Genomic DNA, 17,253 nt, shown 5'->3' with positions numbered 1-17,253 from the left:
AGCGTACGGCTGAACAGTGTCCATTTTCAACTGAACATCTTCCTGTGACTCAGCAACGTGAAAATGCCTGTCAATTTATATGTGACTCTTCTCCTGCTCAGACCGCCATCCTCCTGTCTCTATCTGCTCCAAATTAGTCACCTAGCAAAAAAGGCTTGCATTTGTCTTTATTAGATATTCAGAGCTCACCCATAAAATTGGACAATCATCCCGACCTTCAGATTCTGGGACCATGAAAACAATTCTGCTTTTGTGTCCACTTTCAGAATCCTCTGATATCCATACCAAATTAGTTTGCACATGCTCACTGCTTTCAAATGCTGCAATACGCTTCAATGAAGCAGACCCTGTAAAAACTGCCTAAATTAAAGATGAACGTTGTCATCACCTGATCTCAAATTCTACCTTCTTCTTTCCAAAAATACATCTTAGCTCTGATATACTCTTTTTCACCTTCTGGGAAGGTATCCTTAAGTCTCTCTCAACTGTCTTCACTGTTTTCACCTGGAAACCTAAAAACTCCAAAACCTTACACTGTCAGAATTGACTTCTCACTGTTTACTATGGACCGTAAGATTTTCATCTAACTTAGTGTCATCCCAACTTGGCTTCTATCTCCTCTCGATCCTGAGACACAAACAGTAAACGGCCTAAATACATTATCTTTCACACCCTTAATATCTAAGGTAACTTGTTGCAGGGCTTAGCACCTTAGGAAGGAACCAAGGGGCCAACAGTAACATGAAGGACAGACTCCGAAAGTGATAAAGGTGATTCACCCAATGACACTGAAGATTATTCTGGCCCAGCTCCGCAATAGGGACTATGAAGTAAGCATTCTTCAAGCCCAATTTCTCTGACCCCTCTTCCTCCCACAACATGTCCCTTACCAGCTGGAATCCCTCCACCTTGAAATAATGTTAGACTGCATATCGATTCTCCTCTCACAAGTTTATTACTAGCCTCCATCCCCTATGTTTCTTCTCCTCCAGAAAGAGAGTACTTATAAAACCTCTTCCTCACTCATGCAAACACCACTGACTCCACCAAGCATCTTTCTTCCTCTGAAAATCAGCACTCTAGGTTCCCTAATTTGAACAGGCACCATTATAAATTCCAACACATAAACCTTGAATGGTCTCCAAAAGACCAATTGTCATTCATGAAAGCCAACTACTCCTGCTTGAGCAATATCAGGCTTCCACCCACCTTTCCAGTAAAAGAACCAGTTAGACTCTTTAGGCCTGCCTTGCTGCCCTGAAGGCTGCATCTCTGCAGAAAGAAACCAATCACTGACTGAAAGACTCACCTCTGAGTGTAATATTAGGACCAGACCTGGGCATAGTTTGCGTAGTTTTGCTACACTGAACTCCGCAAACTGACAAAAAACTCAGCGGAGTTCCTCAAAGAGTGGAGTGCAGTGTGAACTGCCATTCATGCTGATTTTCCTTCTGCTCGGGTAGAAATTCTACCTGAGCAGCAGCTCGCACTCGCCAACTTACCCTTCGCTGGTGCAAGCGGGGAAAAAACTCTGCTGCACTGCGTGAGCGGAGTTTTCTACACCCCGCAAGCTCTGTGGAACGCAGAGTGCAGAAAACTCACCCAACTCAGCAAACAGAGTGGAGTTCACTGCCCAGCCCTAAATAGGACTTTGTGAATGCTCGGCTAGGACATTTACACTTTCTCTGAACATTACTAAACACCACTTCCACATAAAATGCTTCACAAAGTTTACAGGGCCTTACCAAGAGCTGTGAAACTCGAAACGTATTTGAATATACCAGTGAGAAAACCATTTCCAAAGAAAAGACCCATTGGGTCCTCACTTGTCTCTTTTTTAGCAAGTTCTGCCTCACTGGTGTTGATATGCATTAATATTTATATCCTTCTTTCTGCTATTAAAACCAAATTGGTGCCTCCTAAAATACTTATCACTCTCTGGTTTAACCATCACAGGAGATCTAAGTGCACCTCTTACAGTACGTCTCCTCTGCAAACTTAGAAATCCCGGGAAAGGGACTTAATAGATCGAATAACTCTTGGCACTGTCTCAGTGCCTTCTCAACATTGTTTCTCGAATCATGATATTGAAGAACAGGAAGCTAATATGATTAAGACCTACATCTGGTGTTGAACAGGCCTTTCTGCTTACCACAGGCTTAGAGCAACCTGCCCTCCTTATATGACAACTTTTGTGGTGCAGTCACAACAATAAATGGGATCACTGACATAATATCAACTACAGAAATATAGGCATTAAAAATATCGACTCCAAAACATCGACTACAAAAATATCAAAGTCCTATCTACAAACAGGTAAGTACAAAAATATTGAATCAAAAATATTGTTCAAATATATGTACTTTATAAAAATATCAAATTTATTCAAATTAATGTAAAATTAAAAAATTATTAAAAATAAATAACTAAAATATACTTAAAAATACTTAAATAACCTTAAAATAATTAAATAATTAATTTAAGTTATAAAAAAGAATAATAATATTTTATTTGTTAAAACATATATATATATATTTACATATTATTATTAAAACATTTACAATATTATTACCGTAGCATAGCAAGAGTGTTATAATTACTATTCCCACTCCAATGAGTGCAACAGAAGGGAAAGCGTTGGATAGCGTAGCGGTAAAAATTACTATTCCCACTCCAGTGAGCGCAACAGTAGGGAGAGCATTGGATAGCATAGGGGCAAAAATTACTATTCCCACTCCAGTGAGTGCAACAGTAGAGAAAGCGTTGGATAGCCTAGGGGTAAAAATTACTATTCCCACTCCAGTGAGTGCAACAGTAGGGAAAGCGTTGGATAGCGTAGGGGTAAAAATTACTATTCCAACTCCAAAGAGTGTTCAGTTAAGTTCTTTATTTATTTCGATGGTTAAAAACCATCATAAAAATGCATATTATTACATAACCGCATAAAAGCATACTGAACATCAGAATTAAAAACGAGTTTAAAAGAAATTTGGTTGTTAATATATACAGACTTTAGGCATGAAAGGGAGCAGCAAATTTCATTTCATCTCATTTCATCCACTATCAACCCCTTGTATTTCTTAATTTGATCACAATTTTTAGAAAACTCATAACAGCACACAAGGTACGCATCTCAGTTGCTCTTTGCAGAAATAGTAAAGCAGGTTTGGCATGGTTAATTTTTGATTCCTTTAAAATGTCCACCAGAAATCTCCACCGCTGGATTTTATAAAAAGAACAAAATAATACAAAATGAAGGGTGTCCTGCGGAGACCTATTGTCGCAGCCGTAGGCACCCTTCTGCTCAATTGTTAACGTAAAACCAGACGGGTAAGCTAAAATATTCTGCAACAAATTGAGCCTAGAACGAGTCATTAAAAATCTCTCATATTGACTGTACATTAAAAAGAGATACGGTTCCATGCCCATTTCATTACATACAAGCGAGTGGGCTGCTACCGAGGATTTAGTAGAGTCGAGTTCCATCCTCCTGCAATCATATTTTTCCATTAATTGCTTTTGTACATAGTGTCTGCAGGAGGTATCCACATTTGAGGGGTCAGAGAATAACATTTCCTGGTTAATTGGCCCTAGTGTTTCTTTGATATATTTCAACCAGGGGATTTGGAACCATCTATCTCTCCGTAAACAATCCTTAATGATCTGTCTGGTTAATTCAGCGTTAGGGTTTAGCCAAATTTTAAACCAGGTCAAAATTGGTCTCATTCTGATCAAGTCAGATATATATGGGGTACCAAGCTCTTTGTGTGTAATTGCTGCTGAGATGCTCTGGGGAAGCTTTAACAGTTTTTAAAAAAATTTGTCTTCCTCTCCTTGTATCTGTTGTGCATCCCTAAAACCCCACACCTCCGCTCCATAGATAGCCTTCGAGGTACTGACCGCACTATACAGTGTCATCACCTGCTCGGGAGACCAACGACCTATTCTTCGCGCAAAATTTAATATAGCCCCGTTTGCTGAAACAAGTTTCCTAGACCTCTTCTCAATCAATGGGGCAAACTTAATCTTTTCGTCAAATAGGAGACGCAAATACGGGAAAGTGGTCACAGTGTCCAGAACATGTTCCCCTATTTTGAACACAAATCTTTTGTGTGGTTTCTTCCCTGCTACCATGATAAAAGACTTTTTCAAATTGACGGAGAGGTCCAGATTCTTCATGAATTCAACAAAACCTCTAATTAGAAGCTGGAGACTGACTCCAAAGAGTGCAACAGTAGGGAAAGCGTTGGATAGCTTAGGGGTAAAAATTACTATTCCCACTCCAAAGAGTGCAACAGTAGGGAAAGCGTTGGATAGCGTAGGGGTTAAAATTACTATTCCCACTCCAAAGAGTGCAACAGTAGGGAAAGCGTTGGATAGCTTAGGGGTAAAAATCACTATTCCCACTCCAGTGGGTGCAACAGTAGGGACAGCATTGGATAGCGTAGGCGTAAATATTACTATTCCAACGCCAGTGAGTGCAACAGTAGGGAAATCGTTGAATAGCGTAGAGGTAAAAATTACTATTCCCACTCCAGTGGGTGCAACAGTAGGGAAAGCGTTGGATAGCGTAGGGGTAAAAATTACTATTCCCACTCCAGTGAGTGCAACAGTAGGGAAAGCGTTGGATAGCGCAGGGGTTAAAATTACTATTCCCACTCCAAAGAGTGCAACAGTAGGGAAAGCGTTGGATAGCGTAGGGGTAAAAATTACTATTCCCACTCCAGAGAGTGCAACAGTAGGGAAAGTAAATACTTCATATTTTATTTAAAAAAATATAAATTAATATCTATAAAAAATAATTAAAAGTGATTACCAATTTAATATAATGTAATAATTATTCAATTAAAATTACAAATTAAAATTAATTATTACAATTAGTTACCTATTAATACAGATTAATTACAAATTAACAATTAATTAATTAACAATTAAAAATTAATTAACAAATAATTCAAATTAAATACAATTAAATACATTGAATCATTTAATTAATTATAAATAAATTACTTTTCACCCTATTCCCCTATAAACCCACAACCCGCTACAGAAAATAAATTAGTAAAATTAACATAATTAGCAATTAATCAATTAAATACAATTATTTGGCAATTAAAATTTAATTAATTACCCATAAAAAAGTTAATTAACAATTAATTCTAAATAAATACCAATAAATAATTTTACATATTTAATTAATTATAAATAAATTACTTCCAACCCAATTCCCCTATAAACCCACAACCCGCTACAGAAAATAAATTAGCAAAATTAATATAATTAGCAATTAATCAATTTATTAAAATTAATTGCCAATTCAAATGTATTTAATTACCAAATATAGATTAATTAACAATTAATTAAAAATGAATACCAATAAATAAAGTTACATATTTAATTAATTATAAATAAATTACTTCCCACCCTATTCCCCTATAAACCCACCACCCCGCTACTGAATTAAATTACGCAAAAATTAAAAAAAAAATCATTAATTAAAATAAATTATAACATAAATACACACTTTGCACACATATAATAACATAAAAAACAATATAAATATTATTAAAAATTCGATAATTTTAATAACCTATATTATATACTTCGATATTTTAACTTTCTATATTTTTAACATTCGATATTACATTACTTACCTCAAAAACGATATTTGTGATGTCTATATTCTGTCCTTTCGTTATTTTGTCAATTCTATATTTTAAACTCAATATTATGTCCATTCTATATTTTTTACTCAATATTTTGACTGTTTACCCAATAAATGCTATTACAAAGCCACACAGATGAAGATTTGCATTACCGTGCACAACTTTGTAAAGAAATGTAACACAATGCAGGGGCTTGAGGTTCTGGGAGGTGTTCCATGGGTGTAGCATGGGTATACTTGAACGTCCACCCATGGATTTCTTGCAATCCCAAATATAGAAATGTTGTTTGTTAACCTGGGATTGCTTGAATTTGCTACACACCCCAGAGGATGGCATACTGAGAAAAAAGTATTTTCTTCTCTTTGTTATATTCTGCAACAAACATAGACAAGGAAAATGCCTTGGGGAATTGTTTTTGTGCGGAAGGTGTACCTTTCCGCACAAAAACAATTCACTTCATAATGCAGGCACCCTTACAACATGGTGCAAGGGTGGCTGGTTTGGGACTATGCTGCCTAGATTGTGCCATGCTAAGATAGAGCACAAGTGTGCCATATCTTAGCAAATATGTTGCATTTCTGATCTCTCTCCCTTTTATGCAGCATAGCATAGCAAGTTGCCTTGCTGCACTGCGTTACATCCAAGATTAGTAGATCTGGCTTCCAGTTTCTAATATAATTGTCTACATGGTGTTGAGCTTGAGAAAGTTAGCTTTCATACAGTTAGCAATGCACTTGTGCTGGGCGTATTTTCCGAGAGGGAGAGTACAAGTTGAATGTTATCAGCATGGGAGAGGATGTTGATGCATTGTGATGGGTAACTGTGGGCAAAGGCAGCATGTATGGTGAGTGACTGTGACAAAGCATGTTGTGAGTAAATGTAGATAATTAGCTTCAGGGAAGGTGCTTTTGAAGGTGATGACACTTGACAGTACAAGATGGGCACTGATACACAGATGTGATTTTCTGCTGTGGATGGATGTAGGTGAGGACAATGAGTGGTGTAGTGACAGTTCTTAGACATGGGTATTAATAGTTGTGTAGAGATGGGCTTTATGTGTTCATGGATAGTCTTTGGAAGTATTAGTGAATGCGGGTGCACACTCTCTTGGCGCTGTCAATTATATGAATGGCAGTAAGTGAGCTCTGTGTTGACACTAAAATAGTAGTGTTCCTCAGAGTGGATGTGGTTGAGTGGCTTTGAGAGTACCTTATTATGAGTGGAGCTTAGCATGACTTGTTTCGAGAGCAACTGGGAGAAACATTGCTGATGAAAGCTGTCATTGAGCATTTCTATGAATGGCTGAGAGTGAATCATGTTGCAAGTAGGTAAGTGCATTCAGTTTTGTGATTAAGTGAAAAAAAGGTTCTGTAGCAAGTAGCAGAGAGTGAGTAGCACTGTGAGAAAATGTAGGTACACTGGGTTGCAAATATTTTGGTAAACAATGCTGTAAGTAGTTGAGGTTTTAAAGGTGAAAATGAGAATGACTGGAGGCAGGATGATTATAGTCCACTACCCACTCCCAATAAGGTGGTAAAGAACTTGGGTGTCTGGTTGGATGCCAGACTTTCTATGGCTCACCAAATAATAAGCTACTTAAAATGTCTCAGGAAAATTCTCTGGCTCCTTCCTCTCTCTGCACAAAGAACTGTGATTATTTCAAGACTACAGTACAGAAATGTATTACATATAGGCCCCCCCAAAAACTCTTGAAGAGGCTTCAGACTGGGCAAAATGCATCAGAATGTCCACTCTGTCATGCACCAGGATCTTCATCTGTCTCCTCCCATCTATTCACTCTTCATTGGTCACCAATTGAGAAGCGTTTTTCAGTTTAAAACCAAGTGCTATATGCACAAGGCCTTAAAGTGATGGCAGGTGCAGCCAGCACAGGTAACATTGGTGGGGGCAGGCGGGGCCATGGCGGGTTGGATGTTTGGGGAGTGGCCAGAGAAAGGGAGAGGGAAAGTAAAGTAAAAAAACGTAATAAAGCCACTTACCTTGCAGTTGCCGCATCGCCGATCCCTATTCCGTCAACTGTCCTCTTCCCCCCCTCCTTTCCCACCTCCCCATCACCGTTACCTGTGCTGGTCGTGCCTGAGAGATGGAGTCCGACTTACCTTAGTGCACTGGCACACTTTTACTCTCTCAAGCACAACCTTCGCACTAGGATCCAGCATATTGAAAAAACACCTCATTTTAAAATATTGAGGTAAGGTAAAGGGTCCTTTGCTTGTCAGGGACATACTTTGTAGAATTCTCTTCCTTTAAAAATCTGTGCCTGCACTACTCATTGGGAGAGTCACAAGTTTGATCAACACACAGCTATTTTAAGGTTATTGTTTTCTAGCTACTTTACAGCAGTGCTAAGAAACCCCACAGAGGGCACAATGCGCTTTATAAAAGCAAAGCAAAATAGATAAAGTGGCATATGGTGAAACAGAAAGATCTTTTGGAGGGTGTTATACATTACTCACCCCTCTTGAGATATACGAGTTACTTGCGCATTTATTCAAATGTTGATAGTGAAATCTCATTCAGAGCAACGCTCATTGAAAGCCCTGTCAACGGTGGCTGTGACAAGTAATGAAAGTAGCTGATGTAGGCAGTGTAGGGTGAACAGGGGGCGAAGAGGGATGTTATGCAGCGTTGTATGGGGTCAATGTAGGTGCAAAATCATGTGACAGCATCAAAACTGGAGCCAGTCAATGAATCTAGCAAGTTCCTCCAACTGTCCCTATGCACTCTTGATTACAGTGTTCAGGTGAAGGGCCTTAACTTGTGGAATTGCCCAATTGTGCGGTCAACAATGATAAAATATGTGTTTTATAATTCAATATTATTAATGTAGCTACAATATTCTGTTAAAATCTACCTACAAACTGAATGTATAATTTGCATGTTTAGCGAGTGTATAACTAATGATCTGTTGGGCAGAGGATCATTCACCTCCTTGTATTCAGGGGTACTACAGAGATTGGCTTGTGAAGTCACCAAGTAGTAAAGCCATGTCCAATGACTAACAAACATGCAAATAGTCGGCTCTGAAATGTATCATGTGTAAATTAGTGTCATATATATTCACTTTGAATATTTTAATAACCCAGTTGGATTTGTACTTTGTGCCATGTATAGCCCAGTCGGTCTGTTTTATATTATTAACAGGAATGACCTCACATAAGTGTTACCAAGCTGTTATCCAGAGCTAACCAATTGTCATAGTGGCTACTAATTTGAATGCAATACAACCCTGTTGTGAAATTAAATAGATCCATACTCTGCTCAGCATATAATAATGTTTAATCCATGGAACAAACTATTCAGTAGCGATTGTACATCTTTTATGATCTTGTGATCGAAATAAAGATTTTGAAAACGAAAAACGATTGTAAAACAATTCAACATTTTGTAACGTAAACACTGTTTTCGAAAGGATACTAACACGTCATTAGTTACATTGTATGGACAGATGCTTGTCTTTTATTTTTAATAAAGCTACAATCGCTCTGTATTGAATTTATAGAACATGACTTGACATCAGAGCACGCCATGTTACAAATTGCTACACTTTATTTTTTTATGTCATGCCACATGGGACAGCATAAGACAATATAATAGACAATCTGCTGTAACAATTGTGCTTTATGACAAAACAATATGATTCAAACTGTTAGGGTAATTAGCATGTCGGGTTCTCCATGAGACATCACATCTTCTTGTGTTATTATCAGGATGGTGATTTATCATGTGGATTATCATGCAGTGACAAGGCAATTACAAATCTGTCTTGCCGAGAAAATCCTTTCTCAAGTGCAGAAAGTGAGTGCCTTGATGGGGTATCTTCATGTTGTTTACAATGAAGTACAGTGGCATACGGCACATTCATTTTCTCAAACACAGAATGTTTAAAAAACACCTAAAGGAAGTAATATGATATAAAAAAAGTAAACGAACTCAAATTCATGATGCCTGTTAAGAGCTAAGGTTGTTATCAATTATTGTAGCTTTAAGGAACACTGGGGCATATTATCAAGGGGGTTTATCTCCGCTTTTTTGGCTTTAAAAGCCAAGAAAGTGGAGATAAAATTATCTCCCTATTACCTAGCTGTCGGTAACACCAGTTAGCGACAGCTAGTAGGAGATAGCGACCATCTTGGGCCCCACTTTGCATGTCAGTGATATTTATCACTAATGACATGCAAAGTGGGCGTGCCAAGATGTTAGCGACTGGAAACAGTCGCTAACATCGCTATCTCCTATTACCAACTTTTGGAGATATGCGCGCTAAGCGCGAATATCTCCAAAAGCTAACACCTGCCCTGAGCAGTTCTTAGCCATGTTATCCAATGGGAGTTGGATTACATGGCTAAGAGCATTAGCTCGGTAATGCAGGAATATCGCAGACTTTTCAGCGATATTCATGCATTGCGGCCGATTTTTATCGCATTTGCGATAAACCTTGGTGATACCAAGGTTTATTTGCGATAAAAATCGCCGCAGCTTAGCGGTACATTTTTGTCTCTAACCAAGCAATAGCGATAATTATCGCTATTGCTTGGTAATATGCCCCACTATTTCCATACAGCTACTTTTTTCATTTCAGTGATCTGCACAAATATTCTTGTGAACCTTTATCCGTCCATTCGAAATTTCCTTGCAGAACATGTTGTAGAAGCTACCTACGCATTGCATCCTTTGGCAGCCATCTTTTCGACGAGGTATTAGCCCGTACACGTTCCATCTCCTGTATCTTAAACAGCTTATACCCTCACTTTCTTGGCTATATAATTTGATTTTGTTTCACAAAACGGTATTACCCTTTAATAGGAAAAAGGGAGAACGTGATCTAGGATTTGTTAGTTTCGACACGCAATTATTTTATTGACATGGAGATTACGATTTCAGTATGTGACACTGTGACAAGGCAATTTATGGTGGGACGGACCGTGGCTATTTTCTAACTAAGGTTCACTTCTATGGCTTATACTTAGGGCACACATGCATTGTTTAATAGTCAATATACTTCTTTGCTTCTCAATAGTCTCCAAGACTGGTTGCAATGTTTCCATCTGCATTTGAGAAAGGGATGCCTGCCTTCACTGCCAGGGAAGCTAATAGTATCTTGATATCCAAACTATATTGTGACCCAGCAGATATAGCTGAGTACAGACCATTGTTTATACTTAATTCATATTATGAAATTATCAGTAAAATAATGGCTTGCAAGTTATTGTAAATGAATGTAATACTGGATTAATATTTCTATTGTTTTTAACTGCCTTTTCCTCCATGCAATAATATTTTTTTCATGTGGAATCACATTATTTGTGCATGTATACTCGTATTTTGAAATACATAAAATTAAAGTAAACAAAATAATGGAGAACAGGCTGTTCCCTGAACTACCAAACTAAATACATGCAGAACAGAATGGGTTCATTCCTGGGTGATAAAAATCGTTACATATCAGGCTATTGGGAATGGTACTTGTTAGAAATTGGGGTCTCTTGTTGGCAATGGTTTGCACCTTTGTCCAAGAAGAGACCCTTCTTCCTAGTCATTTCAAGGGGGATACACTTGTGAAATAAACCCTGCAGTAACACAGTGAAAACACTGCAAATGGACACCACATCAGTTTAGAAAAATAAGCAAAACTTTATCTAAACCAACAAGACTAAATACGACAAAAATCCATCATACAATACTGTAAATGTAAGTACTTTGCAAGGGGAACTTCAAATTGCAAGAATATCTGAAAAACACGGTTCTTACGAGTCTGTAGCTCTGTCCGGGGCTACTGCAGTGCTGAAAATGAGTCTAATAGTTCCATCCAACTGCGTCGGTACGGGTCCACAAAAGCATCAACAGAATCCTAAACAGTACTTTTCTTGATTGTGCCAACAAATTGCTGCAGGCCGGGAGGGGCAACCGTTGCGTTTGCAATGAGAAGTGGAAGTTGTGCAGCGTGCAGTGCCCTCATGGCGCGTTGTAGGCTGCAGCTCAGAGACGGTCATCCAACGCCATTGGTGAGGCCAAGGCTTAAGATGCGGAGTGAGCCGGTGCTCCATGCAGTGCTGGCAGGTGACGGTGATTGTGCAGGCGACATAGGCTGGTCAATGTTCGGAACAGGCACAGATGGTGATATCCGGGAAGAGTGAAGCGAGGCGGTGCGGAGTGCTGTTCTTACAGGACGCAGTGGAAGTAACCACTTGGTGACGGTCGCCCAGCTGCGTCGTGAGACCAAGGATGCGGTGAGAAGTGCCTGCTGTGCCTTCTGTGGTGCCTTCAGGACATGGAACCAGTGACGGACTCAGTGACCGAGTTGGCTGCTCTTTTCTTCTGCGGCGACTTAAACCAGAAGGTACAGAGACGGTAGCTAGAAAATGGTGAAGTCTTTGCTGTTTTTGTGACTTCTTGAACAGGGGGAGAGCTGTACCCCAAGCCTCTGGAAATACTTTTCAAGCAGGATACACACACAGTTCTTTTTATTGGAAGAAACAGCTACTGCAGGCCAACCCCAGACAGCACACAGCAAAGAGGCAGTACTTCTCCTCCAGCTTCTTTCAGCTCTTCTCCATGGCAGAGGTTCCTCTTGAATTCCAAAAGTGATGTAAAGTTCAGGGGACTGGGCTCCACTTTTTATAGTACAAAATTATCGGTTCTCTGGAAGCAGAGTGTCTGTGCTCAGCAAAACCAGTTCTGTCCTCTCTGGCTCACCTTCCTGGCAGGAGGTGGAGCCAGCATTTTCCAAGGCAGAGCAGGCCCATTCAGGTGTGCAACAAAAAATCCTCGCCCTACTCTGAATGCAGCCCAGGTCTATGCAGCCAAGCCTTGAGTCACCCTTGAATCGCAGGGCACAACTCACCCCCCCCCCCCCCCAAGCGCCTATATGAACAGAATGCACGTCCCCAGACCCTGTCACTCCAAGCCAGACAGTCAATACACAAACCTAGCAGAAGCACACTGGATGGATATGCAAAAAAAATACCTACTTTCTAAAACTGGTATTTTCAAACCCAGAATTTAAAAATCATCCTTATTTAAAGATACATCTTTAGATTCTGAGGGCAGTTATACTTGTAAGGTGTTATAATTAAACTCCCCATTCTATCCTATGGGACAGTTAGCCTTTCAATAGTGAAAAATGAACTTGGCAGTATTTCACTATCAGCACATGCCACACTCATCAGGACACGTCCTACCTTTCACATACACTGCACCCTACCTACATGGGTCCCTTGGGTCTACCTTAAGGGTGACTCCAGTGTCAGAAAAGGGAAGGTTAGATCCTAGAAAGTGGGTACACTTATCAAGTAGACATGGCAGCACTGAACTGCACACAGACACTGCAGTGGCAGTTCTGAGAGCCTTTTGCAGGCTGCTTGTTTGGGTGGCACAATCAGTGCTGCAAGCCCACTAGTAGCATTTGGTTTACAGGCCCTGGCCACACACAGTGCACTGTACTTGGGACTTAATAGTAAACCAAATGAGCCAATTGTAGACACCCTAATCCATACAACAATTCACAGCTGGAACACTTGCACTTTGACACTGAACAGCAGTAAAACACAGGAAGCAAAGGCAAAAAATAAAGGGGAAACCCACACCAATGATGTTAGGTCTAACAGTACTCTAACAAGTCCTGCACAAATTAGTATGCTCCCTCTGCGTACCCTTGCACTTGAAGTAGGCAATACATTCCCTGGACAGGGCATACATGCAGGAGGGACTAGAGAGATCTGGAGATATGTAAAACAATGGGTTAAAGTGTTGTACACAGGACTGGAAGCTAGAGTAAAAAACAGAATGATGTATATCCTCATCATTTGATATTGGCAGGAGCATATGCCAAGGATGCCTCCTACTACCCATTGTGTTACTGCTGTCAAATGAACCATTAGCAGCTTGCTTCTGAAAGGAGGAGATCTGGGTATTTCACTGAGTTGCTCCATTTAAATAATGTTGCTTTATGCAGACATTTCTAAACATATTAAAGATGCAACTACTGACCTGTCAAAAATAGCAAACACAACTGCCGCTTCCTCCTTACAAATCACCACCTGCAGCCTTGCCCAAGCAGAATTTAACCTACTCAGATATGTTTCCAAGAATGTTTGAAGGTAAGCACCGACCGGCCCCAATTAACTTCTTCTATCCAACCTGACTTTGACCCGGGATCACGCAACTGGACGTTCGCAATTGGCACTTTGATCTTTTAGGTGCTCGTTTTTATCTTAAATTTTAACTATTAAAAACGTTGGTTCTGCTGATTGGACGTTGTCATTTTGGTGTCAAATAATAATTTAATTTTTACTCTACTTTTCCAAATTGGAGTGGGTTTTTTATTTTGTTGTTTATGTACTTTATTACTGTTTGTGAGATGCATAAATACTTAACAATTGCCTTTACGTTAAGCCTGACTGTTTGTACGCCAAGCTACCAGAGTGATACACACAGCTTAATTTATTGACTTTAGTGGTTCACCTTGGCAAGGATTGTGGCTTTTACTTGAGCAGGATTCTCACCCTACTCAACTAGCAGTCCAGTTTCTAACATTGGCCCCAAGGTGAAAGTCCCTATTACCTGAGCAATAATCTCTCAAAAATGCAGACCTCAACACCTGCGCAAAATCTTTTTAACCAATTTTTTTTCCAGCGCTAAACTTCTTTCTTGCTCGAAATAATGAGAAAGTAATGGAAAGCAGAACATAGCACTACTTTGCATTACTTTTCGCCAAGGGGGCATACCATGGGTGGTGCATGGATGTTCCCATGCAACCACCCAATGTTGATGACACTAAATTCAATTTAATAAGTAAAGCAGATAGGGTTATGCATCAGAAAAACAGCGCACCCTTCCACCATGCGCTATTAGGGAGCAATGCTTTTTTTCTCCTTTATTTTCTGACTTCGCATGTGTGCTGCACTGTACAGCACAGATACAAAGTGGGAACATGTTTTCAATTAGTGTAGCATAGTGTTTTGTTCTGGAAGGGTATCCCTTCAGTACAAAACCTATGCTTGACTCACAATGACACCCTTGCACTGTGACGCAAAGTTGTCTCCCTGCCGCACAGCAGTTAATTTCAGAGCCAGTGCTAGAAAGAGGGGTGAGAGTGGCATCTTTAAATAAATGTGGCCCTTCCTGCTCTCACCTTCACATGCAGCCCAGCATATGCATCAGCTGCACTGTGCTATGTGAGAAATTGGTAAATCTGGCCCCTAGAGTTGAAAATCCTACACAGAAACTATCTGACCCTGGTTCAGCTATGCAAGGTATATATGAATGCCCCATCACACTGCCTATGATGTCGAGACCAAAGGGCCACTATTTGAAGTGGAGCTGCACTGCCAAGCACTAGCACTGTACTAGCATAAAATCACAGAAATCCACTCGCAAAGCGAAGGTCTGACATGGTGAATAAAAACGAAGGTAAGACTTTTATGGTCATTTAAATGTACTAGCTGATAAGAACAATTCAATAGCTCATCGGTGGGAAGAACCAACAGAAGAAGCATCGGCAGCTGCCAAAGCTGAAAATAAAACCACTGTAAATCCCCTGACCCAAAACGCAAGCATATTAGGAGATATAGGGCAAGATGTACGACCCTTTTTTGCGCTCGCAAACGGCAGATCAGCCCGTTTACGACTGCAAAGAGGGTAATGGCATATACAAACCCAATTTTGGGAGTCACTGACTCGCAAAACAGCGTTTGCGACACCTGCTATAAGGAAGGGGCATCCCTTCCTAATAGCGAGACTCACAGCCATGTACTATTTGCGACTGCATTTACGGCCGCAAAACACTTGCAGTTTACCACCTACTCTAAGTAGGTGGTAAACCACTCGCAAACGGGAAGAGTCTGACCCCTTCCCCTTTGTGAGTATGTGAGAAAATACTTTTTAAGAGCAGGCAGCGGTCCCAGGAATCACTGCCTGCCCTTGAAAAATTAAACTGAAAGGTTTTAAGGAAAACAGGCTGCATTTAAAAAAAAAAAACTGGTTTATGTAACAAGAAGAACCCAGACATGGTGGCCTACTGACACCAGCAGGCCATCATCCCTGAGAGTGCTAGCCATTCCCAATGTAGTCACAAATTGCGCTTACCTCATTAATATTGATGAGGCATGAAATTTGGGACCCCATTCGGAATCGCTAACAGTGTCCATGACACTGTTGTACATTGCATTTTGCAACTCTCAAATTGCGACTCAAAAACCGACGCAATTTGCGAGTGGCAAAATGCAAGCGTCATACATCTGGCCCATCTTTTCCACTGAATTTGCTGAGAAGGTTGTGAAGTAAGTGTGTTGGGTGAAGACAAGTCAAGTTTTTCCCGTTGGCAGGGTAAATTTGAGCAGTAATCAATCGGATGGCACATCAGTTCTACCTCTTCCAGTTCAAAACGTTATTTGGAGAATTGGCAGTGATAAATTATTGTTCTTCCTCTCTGGCCTTGCTGCCGTTAGCCCTCTGTTCCTGTTTGTGGGTTTTCTCAAGGTCTATGTTTGTCTGCCTCTCTTCTTCATCTCTTTCTCAATGCTGAATTTTCAGTTCTTTTCTTGATACTGCTGAGGGACAATCTAGTATTAATGAATTGTATGAACAGTGTTGGGAATTGTCACTGAATAAATATTGGCAAATACCTTAAGAAGCATTGTGAATAGGTGTTATGATGCCAATAAAAAATAATTGAAAAAAAGTAATCGCTGTGTTCAAACTCCATCTTAAATACTGTATTGCAATAACAACTGCATGGGACTTTCCAATGCAGCATCCTCCAAATTCAAGAGGAGCAAAAAGCATGTGGCCCAGCTCATATTTAATTTTCACCGTTATGGTCACATGATGCCTGCGTTGAATGATTTTCATTGACTCTCAATCGAAGAAATGTCCTAGTTTAGGATAATATATCTCGCCTAAAAGGGCCTTCTCTATCGGTCCCAAGGATATCTTACTAATCTCTTCAGACCACACTCTCTGATTTGCTGTCTTCGGTCCACATCCCTTAGCTTCCTCTCTGTATGTTCAATCATATACAATAGTTTCAGCGGAAAGTTGCAACATATACAATGCTCTAAGATCCGAAACAAGCTCAAGCAGAGCGGGATACTTGAAAACTTACTGCGTTTATGAAGCAGCCTAAAGACCTACCTTTACTACACTGATATAGGGCCTCATCAGTAATTCCACCTGTTATCATCTGCTACATGGGTTCCACCTACCCAGCTAACTAATCAGATTCATTGCAGCAGAACATTAAAGTAGGAGTGCGCGAAATTAGCATGATTTGCTTTTGTATAATCAACTATGGCAAAACTACACATCATTAAGAGAAACGTAAATCCTTTATTTCGTGCTGTATATCAGCTCAAAATTCATTATCGTGTCAATTTCGGGGCGAGGACGCATTTAAACAAAAGCAGTATGAACAACACCCATTTTCATTTTGTTGCTCCAGTGATTATTTGGAAAATGTTTACTAGGAATTACATGTTTACAGTAAATGTAGTCCAGACCTCAATTAGGGCCTATCTGCCTTGAGAACCTAAAATCATTTAGATGCTCTCAACTGAACATAATAAAG

This window comes from Lissotriton vulgaris, chromosome 2_1 (assembly GCF_964263255.1).
Source record: "Lissotriton vulgaris chromosome 2_1, aLisVul1.2, whole genome shotgun sequence".
Taxonomy (NCBI): Eukaryota; Metazoa; Chordata; class Amphibia; order Caudata; family Salamandridae; genus Lissotriton; species Lissotriton vulgaris.
Note: the sequence above shows the minus strand (reverse complement) of the source record.